The sequence below is a fragment of the Rhinolophus hipposideros genome (genome assembly GCF_964194185.1).
Source record: "Rhinolophus hipposideros genome assembly, chromosome: 19".
Classification (NCBI taxonomy): Eukaryota; Metazoa; Chordata; class Mammalia; order Chiroptera; family Rhinolophidae; genus Rhinolophus; species Rhinolophus hipposideros.
In genome coordinates, this window is record NC_138065.1 from 29,888,951 (window position 1) to 29,902,515 (window position 13,565).

Genomic DNA, 13,565 nt, shown 5'->3' on the forward strand with positions numbered 1-13,565 from the left:
GCCCCAAGAACCAGCCCTTCTAGTTCAGATTGGCCTGGATCCTCCAAAGAGCATAGTGGGTAGGAATGTAAATTGGTGCAGCCAATATGGAAAACAGTACGGAAGTTCCTCAAAAAATTAAGAATAGAACTACCTTACGACCCAGCAATTCCTTTTCTGGGTATTCATCTGAAGAAATCCAAAACATTGATTTGAAAAGATATATGTACCCCTATGTTCACTGCAGTACTATTCATAATAACCAAGACATGGAAACAACCTGTGTTCATCAACAGATGAATAAAGAAGATGCGCTACATATATATAATGGAATATTACTCAGACATAAAAAGATGAAATATGCCATTTATGACATGGGTGGACCTAGAGGGTATTAGTGAAATAAGTCAGACAGAAAAAGACCAAAACCATATGATTTAATTCATATGTGGAATATAAAACAAAAAGTAACAAACTAACAAAACAAAACAAAAAAACTCTCTTAGATACAGATAACAAAATGGTGGTTGCCTGACCGTGAGGGGGTTGGGGGAGGCCAAAGAGGATAAAGGGGGTCAGATACATGGTAATGGGAGGGGACTAGACTTTGATGGTGAGCACACACTAGAATACACAGATTTCAATTATAATGTTGTACACCTGAAATTTATTATGATTATGTTATTAATCAATTTTACCCCAATTTAAAAAAAAATTTTAAGAAAAAGAATTACTTCCAGCTTCCTCAGCCCTCCAGAGAAAGGCACTGAAACAGGATGGTGAGGGGTAAGAGGAGCTCTCAGGATGAACTTCCCTTACCAATCTTGGCCCCCGCTGAGGGGACTCCTGAGGAAACTTCTTCACAGACAACTTTCCCACCAGCCCAACTCACATCAGAAAGAGAACCCCAACGTTTTCAAACAGCAACATCAAGGAAACCCTAGCCTCTGAAGGTACTGCACGGCCCATGAAGTATAAAAGAAGAACATAAGAAAATGGGTGCAGTGTGGGATGGGGACAGACACAGCAGCCCCTGTGTAGTCCTTGCCTCTCCACCAGCTCTCCCTGCCTCATTGCCTCAGCTTTGCTTCACAGCCATTTGCTTCCTGCAAAACAAGAGCTCCTGCAAGGCCCAGACTGCTGCCTCTGTCACCCTCAGGTGAACCTGCAGACCAGCTTACCCACCTCATACCCTGTGGAATCCAGTTCCCCAGGATTCCTTCGGGGGCTGGGAAAATTCCCTGGAGGAGACCAGCCCAGAAAGTAGGTCACAGCTGTTGCCATCCAGCCCAGACACCAAAGAGAGGACAGAACATGCTCTGGCTGGAAGATTCACCTGAGAGAAGAGATGAGAAGCATCGTGGATCCAGCTCATGCTCAGGTTCAGTCCTGATACCCCAGGTCCTCACCAGCTGGGTGGAGCTAACCCATCAGAGTCTGCAAGGAGGCACTTCAAATATGGCCCCACCCCATGGCGAGAGGACAGGATGTATCTCAGGGTAACTGCAGAGGCGACGGACTAACTAGAGTGCACCAAATAATGCCAGTGAGACCAATCTCCAAAAGAAGGACGGACATCTTTGCTGGGCATCAACACTCTGATTTTTAGAGAGTGTCTCCAATTCATTCAATTATAACAATTTTTTGGTTGTTTTCTGGTAGCACCTTTCTTAAACATCTGAAAGGCTGTCTCTCTTTTCCTGTCTGTTAGAGATGAGGAGAATGAGGTCCACTAAGAGTCACTGACGTTGCCCTCTGTTTCACACTGGAGAAGGGTACAGACAGCTGATGTGGGGAGGGCACGTGTTGTTGACACTCAGAAACAATCTTGGCCCCAGCACTGGGTTCCCTCCACAAGTACACACTTGGCACAAATGTGTCAGAGCCCTGGGTTCAGAAGGACCCAGGAAATTAGTCCCCAGAATGATCTTATGCACAGAGTAGAGAAGGTGCGACGAGCAGCTCAGTGTGGTAACGCTGTCTGTGGGAAGGGTGGGGGTGAATGCCTGTCAGCCTGGGCAGGGAAGCCAGTGGGCAGGGGCACGCTGTGTGGGCAGTGAGCTGCTGGCAGCTGACAGCCATCTACTTGGCTCAGAGGAGGGTGAAAGGAAGTTGAGCAAAAGAAGGTAAGCCAGCCATCCACGCACACCGCCATGGAACTGAGGAACTGCTCCCCACCATGGCCAGGGCAATCTCCTCCCCTCCCGCTGGGCAGGGAGGCTCTGCACCACTGTCCACAGCCTTGCCCACTGTCCCTCTGCCACCAGTTCCTAAACCAGCCCTCTAAACATGTGGCGTGATAATAGAGAATAACTTCAATGAGTGCTAACACTCCAAATCAAGAAAATCCCTGATAGACTGCAGTCATTCGCAAGGACCAAAAGCCATAGTAACCATACAAATGGGAAACACACCCACACCTTGTCCCACACACCCCACATTATACCCCCCACACTCCATGCACACCCCATGCCCCTCCCCCATGCACACACCTCCATACCCCGCATATCTCCCACAACCCCCACCCCCATACATCCTATAGCCCCCACACACACCTCCTCCAGCCCACTCACTGTCATCAGCTCCCTGAGGACAGAAGAAGCTAGCCTAGACACCATGAGGTTGCAATCTTAGCGTCACTGGCAAAGAAGTCTGAGAGAAGTAGACTGAAGTTGAACCAGGAAGAATAAGGGAAATGGGACTTTTGGCTCCAGGCATCAGCTCTGGGCCTTCCAAAGCAGGTCCTTTCCTGTACGCATTCCAGTTCCAGCACGCTAGGAGCAGGTCCAGGGAGCATCAGGGAGTGAGTGCCAGGGAACCAGAGCCTAGACAGAAGAGCCCAGGAGGTCCTTGCCCTGGCTCTGACAGGCCTTAGGGGCAGTTATTTCCTAAGTCAGGGCAGAGTGGAAAAGCCCTGGGGTCCCCACAGACCAGCATGGAGAAGGAAAGGGGCACCAGCTCTTAAGAAACCCCCATCTTTCAGCCCAGAAAAAAAGCGCACACAAACAGAACACCATCAAACATCAGGTACTAATTTACACAGGGGTGTTAGAGGCCTAGGTGTTAGACAGTCCCAGGGACATTTGCATTTAAAAAGCAGAGTCTGAGGGTAGGAGTGCCCAACTCAACCACTCTGGCAGTGGTAAGGGAAATGTCTAGTGGCTGAGAGGAATGATCCATTAAAAGATAGGTGGGTGGGTTCCTTGTGTAAGCCATGCCTCTTCTGGCCTCTCATGGTCCCAGCTCCTGAACCCCAAAAATCTCTTGCCCCTCTCCAGAACACAAGTACCCACAGTGCTGCCCATCAGGCAGCCTGTCCCTTTAAGTCACCAACCCCTGCAATTTCTGGCCCTGGCTATTGTTAGCCCAGCCTGACCCAGGCAGCCACCAGGCCTTCCCCAGTAGCCACAGTTCCATTCCACTCTTCCTGGTAGCAAGCAAGAAGGATATCCTCAGGGCAGCCAAGGACACTGAACCCAGGGGGTTCTAGTTTACCTACGTCAAAAGAAAAACCCCAGTAGGGAAGCAGGGCCCCAACAGAGAACTGAGAAATGAAGTCCTCCTGGAGATTGTCTCTCAGTGTCCAGAATCCCTAAACCACAGGGAAGGAAATTGTCTAGATGGGGAAACTGAGAAGGAGCAACAGGCAGGGGTCCTGACGGTGCCAGACCCCAGCCAGGACTCCCCAAGTCAGCCTGGTCATCCCTGGACCGGTCCCAGTGGAAGGTCCAGTGCCCAGACCCCTGTGCCCTATTTTCCAGTCCATCTGACACAGGACCTCAAAAGCCATGGGTGCAACTGGAGGCACCTTTCTCTCCCTCCTGCTTTCTCTCTCCCCTTTTCACTCAACAAAATCCTTAGAAGCCTTCCCTGGTCAACCCTTTCAAACTCTCCTCACTTCTTTTAATGTTCCCTTAACACTGTGTGCTGTGTGTATCACCTGACTGATGTCTGGCCTGGTGTCTGGGGAACAAGATGCCTTAGATGGTGTTAAAACAACCATTTTTGCATCTCTGTGCGTGGAGGGGTCAGGAAGATGTATTTTCTAAGTAGTAAGTGATCGAGGGGTTAGGGAAGTAGAGCAAGGAATCAAGTAAGTTAGTCTCAGTGTTGCTCTGTACATGCCCTGATGCCTTTCTCCCACCTCCTGTGACCCACTTTGCACAGGAAGATCCCAAGGGGGAGAGAGCCCAAGTCTACACCGGCAAAGGGGACACTCAGCAGAGGGGTGGACCAGCTGGCACAGTGCAGCACACTCATTCTTTCCAGCAGCCCCATCTTCATGGGGCACTTGCCCGTGAGACCCTCGCTCAGGCTCTACAAAGATGGCAATAGTCAGAGGCCATTCTCAGCTGGGATTAGCTGACATGCTGGCAACAGGGAGTGACTGTATGTGCGGGTTTATCAGCTAACAATCCACAGGCATCTGGCTGAAACACCATTACAATGTATGTAATCACCATTACAAAGTCTCAAATTAGTACCTCAGGGCTATCGTGACTGGAGTGTTTTGGTGAAAGGGAAAGAGGAGAGGGGGTGCTAAGTGAACAGGAGCATCACGGAAATAGAAGGAAGGAAAACAGACCTATTAATTTCCTTTGGTATTTTGTGCCAGCTATTGTTTTGTTTAATCCTCATAACAATCATTAAGTATAGATATTATTAGCCTTACTTTATGAATGAGGAAACTGGAAGACAGGAAAAGGACTGAGTAAATTGCCCAAGGTCATACAACTAGTAAACGATGGAATTGAGAGTTAAACTGAAACATGTTTGAGGCCAAAATTCAGTCTTTTTCACATCCTGCCATATACCCAGGCACATCACGTTTTACCAAATGTTCAAACAGACATCGGAGATTATTCTGGTACACCCCCACACTCTCTTCCCACACCCCAAGACTTCTTCACCCTTCCAAGCCATGCAAAAAACAAGCAAATGAGTAAACACACAAAACGGACCCGTTTTGCAGTTAAGAGAACCAATGACCACAGGGTAGAAATGACATGTCTGAGTCACATAGCTAGTAAGTGGCAGCAGTGGGACTGGAAGTCAGTCTCAGACTCACTCCAGTGCTCTTTCCAAGACTAAACCACATCCAGTCTATCATACCCATTCTCAAAATCCTCCGGGGAAGGAGATCCCCCAGACTTCCTGTTCCAATCTCTCTCTACTTGGTCCATTCCTTTCCAAGCTTCTGATTACTTTTATTGAGTGAAGTATCAGGCACCAAAAGATTATTATTTCTTTCTCTTACCTGAAGGATTGAAACAGCCTCCTAAGTAGTCTGTCTTCCCTGCACTCCACTGCCAGGATCGTCCTCCAGCAGTACAGCTCTGTCTTTCCCCTTCCTTATCAGATACTCAAGACACACCACAGTGAGTCCCAGCCCAGTCCCCCCACCCCGCCCCAATGCCCCCAAATGCTGATCCCAAGTTTTCCCAGAGACCTTCACTCATGCTAGTGCCTTCTGGAATACACTCCGCTTGCCCTCAACGAATACCTGCTCTTATACTAGAGCCTTCTCTCATCTCCTATGACTATCATTTTGTTCTCTTCTAACATCTCTAAAATTTTCAGTGCATCCCACTACATTTACATTGTTTTGTATTATCCCTACTAGTCATCAGAATAAAAATATATTCTATTCATGTAGGTGCTTTATAGTTACAAAACACTCATAGACATTAGCCCATTAATCTTCTTTCCCCCTTTCTTCCACCTCCCCCCTTAATCTTTTTCTCCCCATTTCTTCCCCGCCACTCTAGTTCAAGCTGTTGTTTCTCAGTGTAGTTGTGTAGGACACAGCTCCCTGGCCCATGCTGGGATTTTGAACCTTGCGCCATCAGGCACTGTTCTAGGCAGTTATGAACTGGGTTCATTTTTACAACAGCCTTTTTTTCCTGATACTATTATTTTCCCAATCTTCACATAAGGAAATGGAAGCACACATAAATTATGTAATTTTCCCAAGGTCAAATAACTAGTTTGTGGGGGAGCCAGGCTCTGAACCCAAGGAATCTGGCCCCAGAGACATACACTTAACCATATGCTGAATTTATACTCCCTGTCAATTGATGAATGAATAAATATAAGAATGAAAGAGCAAGAGGCACTGAAGATGTTTTTGTTGAACAATTAACCAACCCAACCATTAATGAACCTACCCTATATTATCCGTAGAAATATCACAAAGTCCTTCTCAAACTTTCCTTGAGTTTAGCTAGAGTATATCTACAACTAATTCCCAGTAGAGAATGCTTGTCAATAAAATACAGAAGCTTGGTTTGATTAATTTTTAGTGAACTGAATTCTCCAGAATATAAACTCCAGGAGGACAGAGATTTTGTCTGTCTTTTTCATGGCTGGGCATTTAGGAGAAGGTCAGATACGTCATGTACATGCAGTGCATACCCGGTGAATGGTGACTAAAATGAATGGATGAATAAAAAATAAAATGCAAACTCCTTCAATGGCTCTGGTCAGATTAAACTACTTTCAGTTCACCTCTTTCACCACTTACTTCATCCCCCACCCCAATTCCTGCACATTGGTCAGATCTCAGCTAACGTTTAATTTTTTCCAGGAAGTCTGACCACCCCAAATGCCCCACATGAGTTCTCACAGCATCCTACACTTCCCCCACCACAGCCATTTAATTGTCTGCATCCCCACTCCACAATTAGTTCTAGAAGGCTATCTATCCTAGGCGCTGAAAGTACCTCAAGTCCTTAATAAGCACTCAAAACCCAGTTGCTGAACGAAATGAATGAGTTCTTTTTAAACATTATCTGACAGACATATCCCTTTGTGATCATATCTTCTTCCACAGGTGACGTTAAGAAGAACCCTTTCTGTTGTCATCTGGCTCTTGGGGAAGCCCCATCTCATTCAGAACTTGGGCTTCATTGACATTTTTTTTTCCCACAGGTCCCTTCAGTGCAGCACAGAAGGAACACAGGTTCTGGAGAAACCCTGGCCTAGATTCAAACTTCAGCTCTTCTCTAATTAGTTATACAATCTTAGACATGTTTCTGAATTTTTGGTTGGAATCTAAACCTAATATAAACCTCAGTTCTCCCAACTGTAAAGGAGGGAAGAGACAATTTCTTCATCATCCAGTTCCTCCAAGGTTGGGGAGATGGCAACATGAAGATAATGTTTGAAAAGCTATAGGTGGCCAGATGTTCAATGGCAGTGGCCATCCTCTTGCCTTTCTTAGTACTTGACTATTTGCTTAAGTGGCTACTTCCTTTTTTTCTTCCTTGCTGGGGTCATCTATAACAGCATGGTCAGAATTGCACTTCAGGGGGCCGGCCCAGTGGCTCAGGTGGGTAGAGCTCCATGCTCCTAACTCCAAAGGCTGCCAGTTCAATTCCCACATGGGCCAGTGGGCTCTCAACCAGTTCAATTCCTCGAGTCCCACAAGGGATGGTGGGCTCTGCCCCCTGTAACTAAAAATTGAACACGGCACCTTGAGCTGAGCTGCCTTCCCGATGGCTCAGTTGGTTGGAGTGCGTCCTCTCAACCACAAGGTTGTCGGTTCCACTCCCACAAGGGATGGTGGGCTGCGCCCCCTGCAACTAGTAACGGCAACTAAACCTGGAGCTGAGCTGCGCCCTCCACAACTAAGACTGAAAGGACAACAGATGGAAGCTGAAGAGCACCCTCCACAACTAAGAGTGAAAGGACAACAACTTGACTTGGAAAAAAGGCCTGGAAGTACACACTGTTCCCCAATAAAGTCCTGTACCCCTTCCCCAATTAAAAAAAAAAAATCTTAAAAAAAAGAAAAAAAAGAATTGCACTTCAGAGCATTTGTCAACCCCTGGAATCACGAATCACTCTACCTTTCAAAGTCTTTTGTCAGGGAACTAACTGTATCTACCTTTTCTTTTCATTAAAAACAAAAAGACAAAAAACCTGCCTTCTTGAAGTCTAGAGTGAAAATCTGACTTCCCTGGTTATAACGTTTTTTAGGAAAGTATAGTTGCCTTCTCCAAGATTCCCCTAATATCTAAGATGCAAACAATCTCTCCTTTCTTGGTCAGAATTAAATGCACTTTAATAGTGCTCCTAGTCCTTTGGATGGCATAACACCATGGCAAGTAGGAATGGGACGGATGCTCTGCTTTCAGGAAAGCTCTCAAGAAAGAGAGAGAGAGAGAGAGAGAAAGACAGCACTCTCCATAGTTGAAGGGCACAATCATTACTCTTATTGGGTTTCAGGGTTAGTTTGTGACCTAAGACAAGAAGAGCTCATATCTATTTCTTCTACCTGGCAAGGCAAACTTTAGTATTTCCTAAAATTGGAATCTTCTTGGATCTCTTCTCTTTATCCCGCTCACCCTTCCTATGCTTTCTGGTCATATTGTGACATTGCTAGTAACCCTGTGACTTCTCATGGAAATGATCTCCAGGGTCGTTTCCAGTTGTAACACTGTGTGATCACAGGAAATGCAAAAACAGTTTCCTTTTATTTCATAAAACAGATACAAAATAAAGCACATATGGAAATGCCAAAACAAAAGATCTGCCTCAATTATCCCAGAGCCCCCAAGTCCTAAACTTCTTACTAGAATTGCCCAAAAGGTGGCAAAATTACTTGATTTGATTATCTGGTCTTCTTACACTGAAGGTAAGGATATGAATGAGAAAGACCAGTAAGGCAGGAACCCACGGAATTCACACACATGTGCCTCACCCCTCAAACAACTGGGAATTAGAGATGCTATGCTGGACTGGGGCTTATCAGTTAAGGGTATGTCCAGTCTGGTGACATCTCATGGGCATTCAATTCAAGGAATCCACTACCAAAAAATTCTACAACTCTGCTGCTCCTTTCTACTCTCCCAAGACCCAATATCTGCCTGATAGTGCCATCGAGGTTTACGAGCACAGGGTGAGACCGCCTGCTTCAAATCCCTCCTCTGTCATTTACTAGCTGGCTCACATCGGTAAGTGCTAGCTATTATATCATTTGCTAGCTGAGCATTACTCTGTCTATAGATAGTAGTCAGCCTTTGAGAGGGTATATGTCTCTTCCCAATTCCCTACAAATATCATTAAGCAGTCTTTCCTTCTCTCTCAGTAATCATCCTGCCAACCCTATTTGAAGAGAAATACCCAAGGAAGAGTTACTTTCTTGTTGTCACATCTCCCTTCCCTTAGCAAGAAAGGAAAGGTTCCGGAACATTCTCGATTCCATATCCCTGTCCTCCCACCCCTCCCCCACCCCACCAGCTCTCCCTTCCTTGTCACTAAGGCTAAATTCAGGATGAATAACTGACATTTGTATAATACTCTGCAGTTTTCAGAGTGCTTCTGCATACATAATTTTATTCAGTTCATAGTAAACAGTGTATTTCATCCTTAAAACAATCTTGTGAGCCAAGGGCATTATTTTTCCCCATTTTACAGATATGCAAACTAAGGCTTAAACAGGTTCACAAATTGTCCATACTCACAGAAAGGAAATAAGTCACACCAGGACTCAAAGCCAGGTCTCCTGACACTGACCCTACTCACTGTTTTCTCTACTACTCCACATTATCATGTCCAAATTCACATCCCAGGAGCATGAGGAGCCTGAAGTTTATGACCAGTTACAAACTCCAAAAGGAACAGAGATCCCTCATTTTTCTCCCTGCTGGCCGGACTACAGCTGTCCAGCCTCAAGGATCATAGACATGAGACACCTGCAAAGCGCCAGGTCCAGGTGGTTGAGGGAACCACAAAGCGGGTACCAAAGGCCCACAGGGTGTGGAAGATCTGCTAGAGCACCACTGGGTCATGGCAAAGACCACCGGCAGTCCAGGCCACTGGGCAACCCCAAAGGAGCACCGCAGGGAAAAGCCTGAGGCCTTCCTCACCAGTGCTTCCAGGGAGAGGGAAATGGACAAGCTGCCTCCGGCCAGGCTGAGAGCTTGATCAGATGCAGACACACACAAATGCATGTTCAGCAGTAAATTCAGAGCCGTGGAAATGAAACCTTGGGCTTATTCAAAGACCAAAGGAGAAGCAGCCACCATCTCCTTAGATGCTGGCTGCCAGGCAGAGCTATAAAATCTGCCTACACTTAATTTTTCCACGGACACATCCCCAGATGGGACCGCTTGGCTCTGGAGGAGCCACAATTCCGAAGCCTCAGAACAGCTCTGCTCTGGGATCCATAGCTGGGTTTGGGGAGAGAGGAGTATTTGGGGATTGGGGTTGTCACCCCCTGGGCCATTTCTCTTCCAGTATCTTTCCAAGGCTCAGTGTGGCAAGAGTAAGTTTTCATTCAGCAACTGCTACAGGGTTGGAATTCAGTGCAAATTGGTAACATCTGCTTGGCCATGTCCCAGACAGTCAGGTAGTTTAGAGAGAAAGGAGGACCAGTGTTGATCCACTTCTGGGAGCAGGGGTAGCTGTGTGCTAAAGAATCTGGTGCCATGCTGGGTACAAAATTTCCCAATGGAATAGAGAAAAAAACATCAGGGCAGCTGGAGACAATAGATTCCATCCCAGGCATGGCTAGGGGTGAATGGTAGGTGAGGGAAGCCACAAAGACCCCCAAAGGGGTGGAGATACAGGGAGAGATGGTTGGCCTGAAGGCTCAAGAGCAATGGCAGCTCCTTCACACGCAGGAGGGTGTGTGCACTCATTAACCTCACACATTTGTAACCTCTTCCCACCACCCCGGATCCTGCCAAGTCCCTGGGCTCCCTACCCTACCCCACCCAACCCCAGCTGGGCAGCCTCCCTTGGGCTTCCTGCTGCTGCGGTGGCTCCCCGGCATCAAAGCCACAGCTGTCTGGAGCTTAAAATGAGAGACAAGTACAGACCAGGAGAGCAGCGCCTCCCCCGAGGGCCGGGAACTCGGGCCTGAGGGTCCCTCTCCCTCTCCCAGGCTTTCTCCTTTTGCTCCAGTATCCTTATAAGGGAAACGCCAAGTCTACAACCGTTTGACTGAAAAAAATGTATATATTTCCTAGGCTAGATGCTGACTTTTCACCCACCGCGCGAGAAAGCACCACCCCACTTCACAGCAGGTTTTGCTTTTTATTTCCTATATTAAACAAACAAACCCCAAAACCATTGATTGGCTCAGATCACCTAGCAGAAAGTGTGTTTAGAGGGAAAGGGGTGGAGAAAGAGGTCCCGGGGGCTCGAGACGCCCCGAAACTGCTGGAGCGTGTTGGCGGTGGGGGTCGGCAACCTGCTTCGCGCTGCGGCCGGAGCTGTCGCCCCCACGACGCCTGCCGCTCGGCACCCTCGGCTCCTGCCATTGTTGAGCCTCGGCCGTTGCCATGTTGGTGGGACAGTCCCTTGACCGCCGCTCCCTCCACGCCGGGCCATCTGCAGCCCTAGAGACGACGTTCTCGACCGGACGCGCGTCCTACCTGTGCTCCCCACGGGCTCTCTTGCGAGACCCGGCCGCGACGGGGGCGACCGGCCCCACAGCTCCCCGCGTCTTCGGCCCTTCGCCAGCCGGCTGCTACCGCCCCTCGGCGCCGCGCCCTCTCCGGGCTCTGAGCTCAGGAGCAGCTGGGAGGCAGGAAGGGGCGCCGGGACCAGCTCCGGGGAAAGAAAGTCCTCTCTGCTGAGAGCGTGCGCAGCCCGCAGTCAAACAACCCCGCGTGAGACAATAGCCGGAGCAGCGGGCGACAGGCGCGAGGCCATCTCCCGGGAACCCGGCGCACTGCACCGCGACGCGATGGGGCCAGACCTGCCCGCCAGCGCAGGACACGCGGCCGCGGCGCGCCAGCCCCGGCCTCCGCTCCAGCGCCGACCCCTCCGAGCCCCAGCGAGGGGCGGGGCGGACCAGCAGCTCTGAAGGCTTTCCATCCCTCCCCTCTCCTCCCCGCCCCTCCCCTGCCTTCCCCTCCCCCGCTTTCCTACTCTTTCCTCCCCTTCCCTCCCCTCCACCTCCTTCTCTCCTCTACCTTTCCCATCCTCCCTTCACCCTCGCCCCTCCCCTCCCTGCCCCTCCCCCACTCCCATACTCTTCTCCCCACGCTCCCCTCCACCTCATCCTCTCCTCCCCTCCCCCACTCTCCTCCCTCGCCTCTAGCCCTCCTCCCCTCCGACTCCCTCCCTCCCTCCCCGCATGGGCGCCGGGAGGAGAAACGCGCCCATTGCAAGTTTTGCTTGGGAAATCCAAGAGCCAAGATTCCCACTTCCCACTTGGGTGAGGTTTTTTGCAGATGGGCACTGCTTTTCCCTTTGCGCTGTGTCAAATAAAATGCTAAGTCCTTCTGCTGGAAATGACAGAGTTTTGAGGTCCTGTTATCGGTGTGAGGAATTTCACCGCTCCACACACCCCCAACCCCGGTGGTTAGGACAGCGATGCCGGAAAGAACTCCTACTCGAGGTCCGAGGTCGGGGTTGGGGGAATCTGTCTCAGCGCTTGGCACACTCAGCCTCCTTGGTTTTTCTATTCGCCCAAGTGGGTCGGACCAGACCCCCAAAGAATAGCAATCAACAACCTGAGGGGGTAGGGTAAGTGACAGGTCCTCCAACCCAACTATATGGTAGGGGGTAAAAACTTTTAAAGAGTATGTTATATTTAACATTTCGACTCTTAAGTAAGTACCTTTCTTTGAGCGCTTGTCTCTAGAATTTTCCTAGAGCCTCTACACAAAAGAAACCAATAGTTGACCAGATCCTCATTTGCATTTGATATGTGTAATAGCTATGATCTCTGATCTCAAAGTATATTTTCTTCAAAACCTAAATCTTGTTCTTCCCCAGGATCACCATTCTTTCTTTCTTGCCAGACTACGAAGATGACACCTGGTTCTCAGCCTCCCTCCACTGCAATCCTCTTTAGGTATTCAGGGGCTCAAGAATCCTAACCTCCTTCAAATGCCCAGGACTCCCCAGCGAGGGTTCCCATGAAAACATTTGTCAACCTTATCCTTCCCTGGTCTCAAGGAAATATTTGTTAAAATGCTACTATTACAGTTTGTCTTCGGTTCACCAGAGTTTAAAAAAAAAAAAAGACAAAGGTGTCAGAAAAGCATTTTTAAAAATTTCTTTATTGGGTGGCAGATTGGCTTAGTGGTTAGAGAACATAACACCAAGGTCGAGGGTTGGATTCCCACATGGGCCAGTGAGCTGTGCCCCCCACAACTAGATTGAAAGCGACGACTTGACATGGAGCTAATGGGTCCTGGAAAAACACACTAGTCCCCAATATTCCCCAATAAAAATTTTTAAAACAATTTCTTTATTAATATTAAACTGTCGGACAAACCCAACACAATCCTTAGATTCATAGAATAGTAGTACACTTGAAAGAGACTCCAGAGCTCAGTAAGAGGGTAACTGTTTGTTCATAAGGGGATTGGAAGACCCAAAGGATGTCCTACGGAGGGGAGTAAGCAATTAAAAAGTGAGTTCACGACGACTGGATTAAAAAACTGTGGTACATTTATACAATGGAGTATTACTCGGCTATAAAGAAGAATGAAATCTTACCATTGCAACAATACTGAGAGAACATTATGCTAATAAGTCAGTCAGAGAAAGACAAATACCACATGATCTCACTTATCTGTGGAATCTAAAGATCTGAATAAATGAGCAAAGCAAACAGACGT

At 48.1% G+C, this 13,565-nt stretch overlaps 1 protein-coding gene across 4 annotated transcripts in view; it reads right to left on the bottom strand.

The window, feature by feature from the left end:
* Nucleotides 1–11,766, bottom strand: part of PIK3C2B (phosphatidylinositol-4-phosphate 3-kinase catalytic subunit type 2 beta) — a 63,997-nt gene extending 52,231 nt beyond the window's left edge. For all 4 annotated transcript variants that reach the window (XM_081026895.1, XM_081026896.1, XM_081026897.1 and 1 more), the window contains exon 1: nucleotides 11,364–11,766. The gene's annotated coding sequence lies outside the window, so the exon portion shown is untranslated. The remainder of the gene's footprint in view (nucleotides 1–11,363) is intronic.
* Between the last annotated feature and the right edge of the window lie 1,799 nt (nucleotides 11,767–13,565).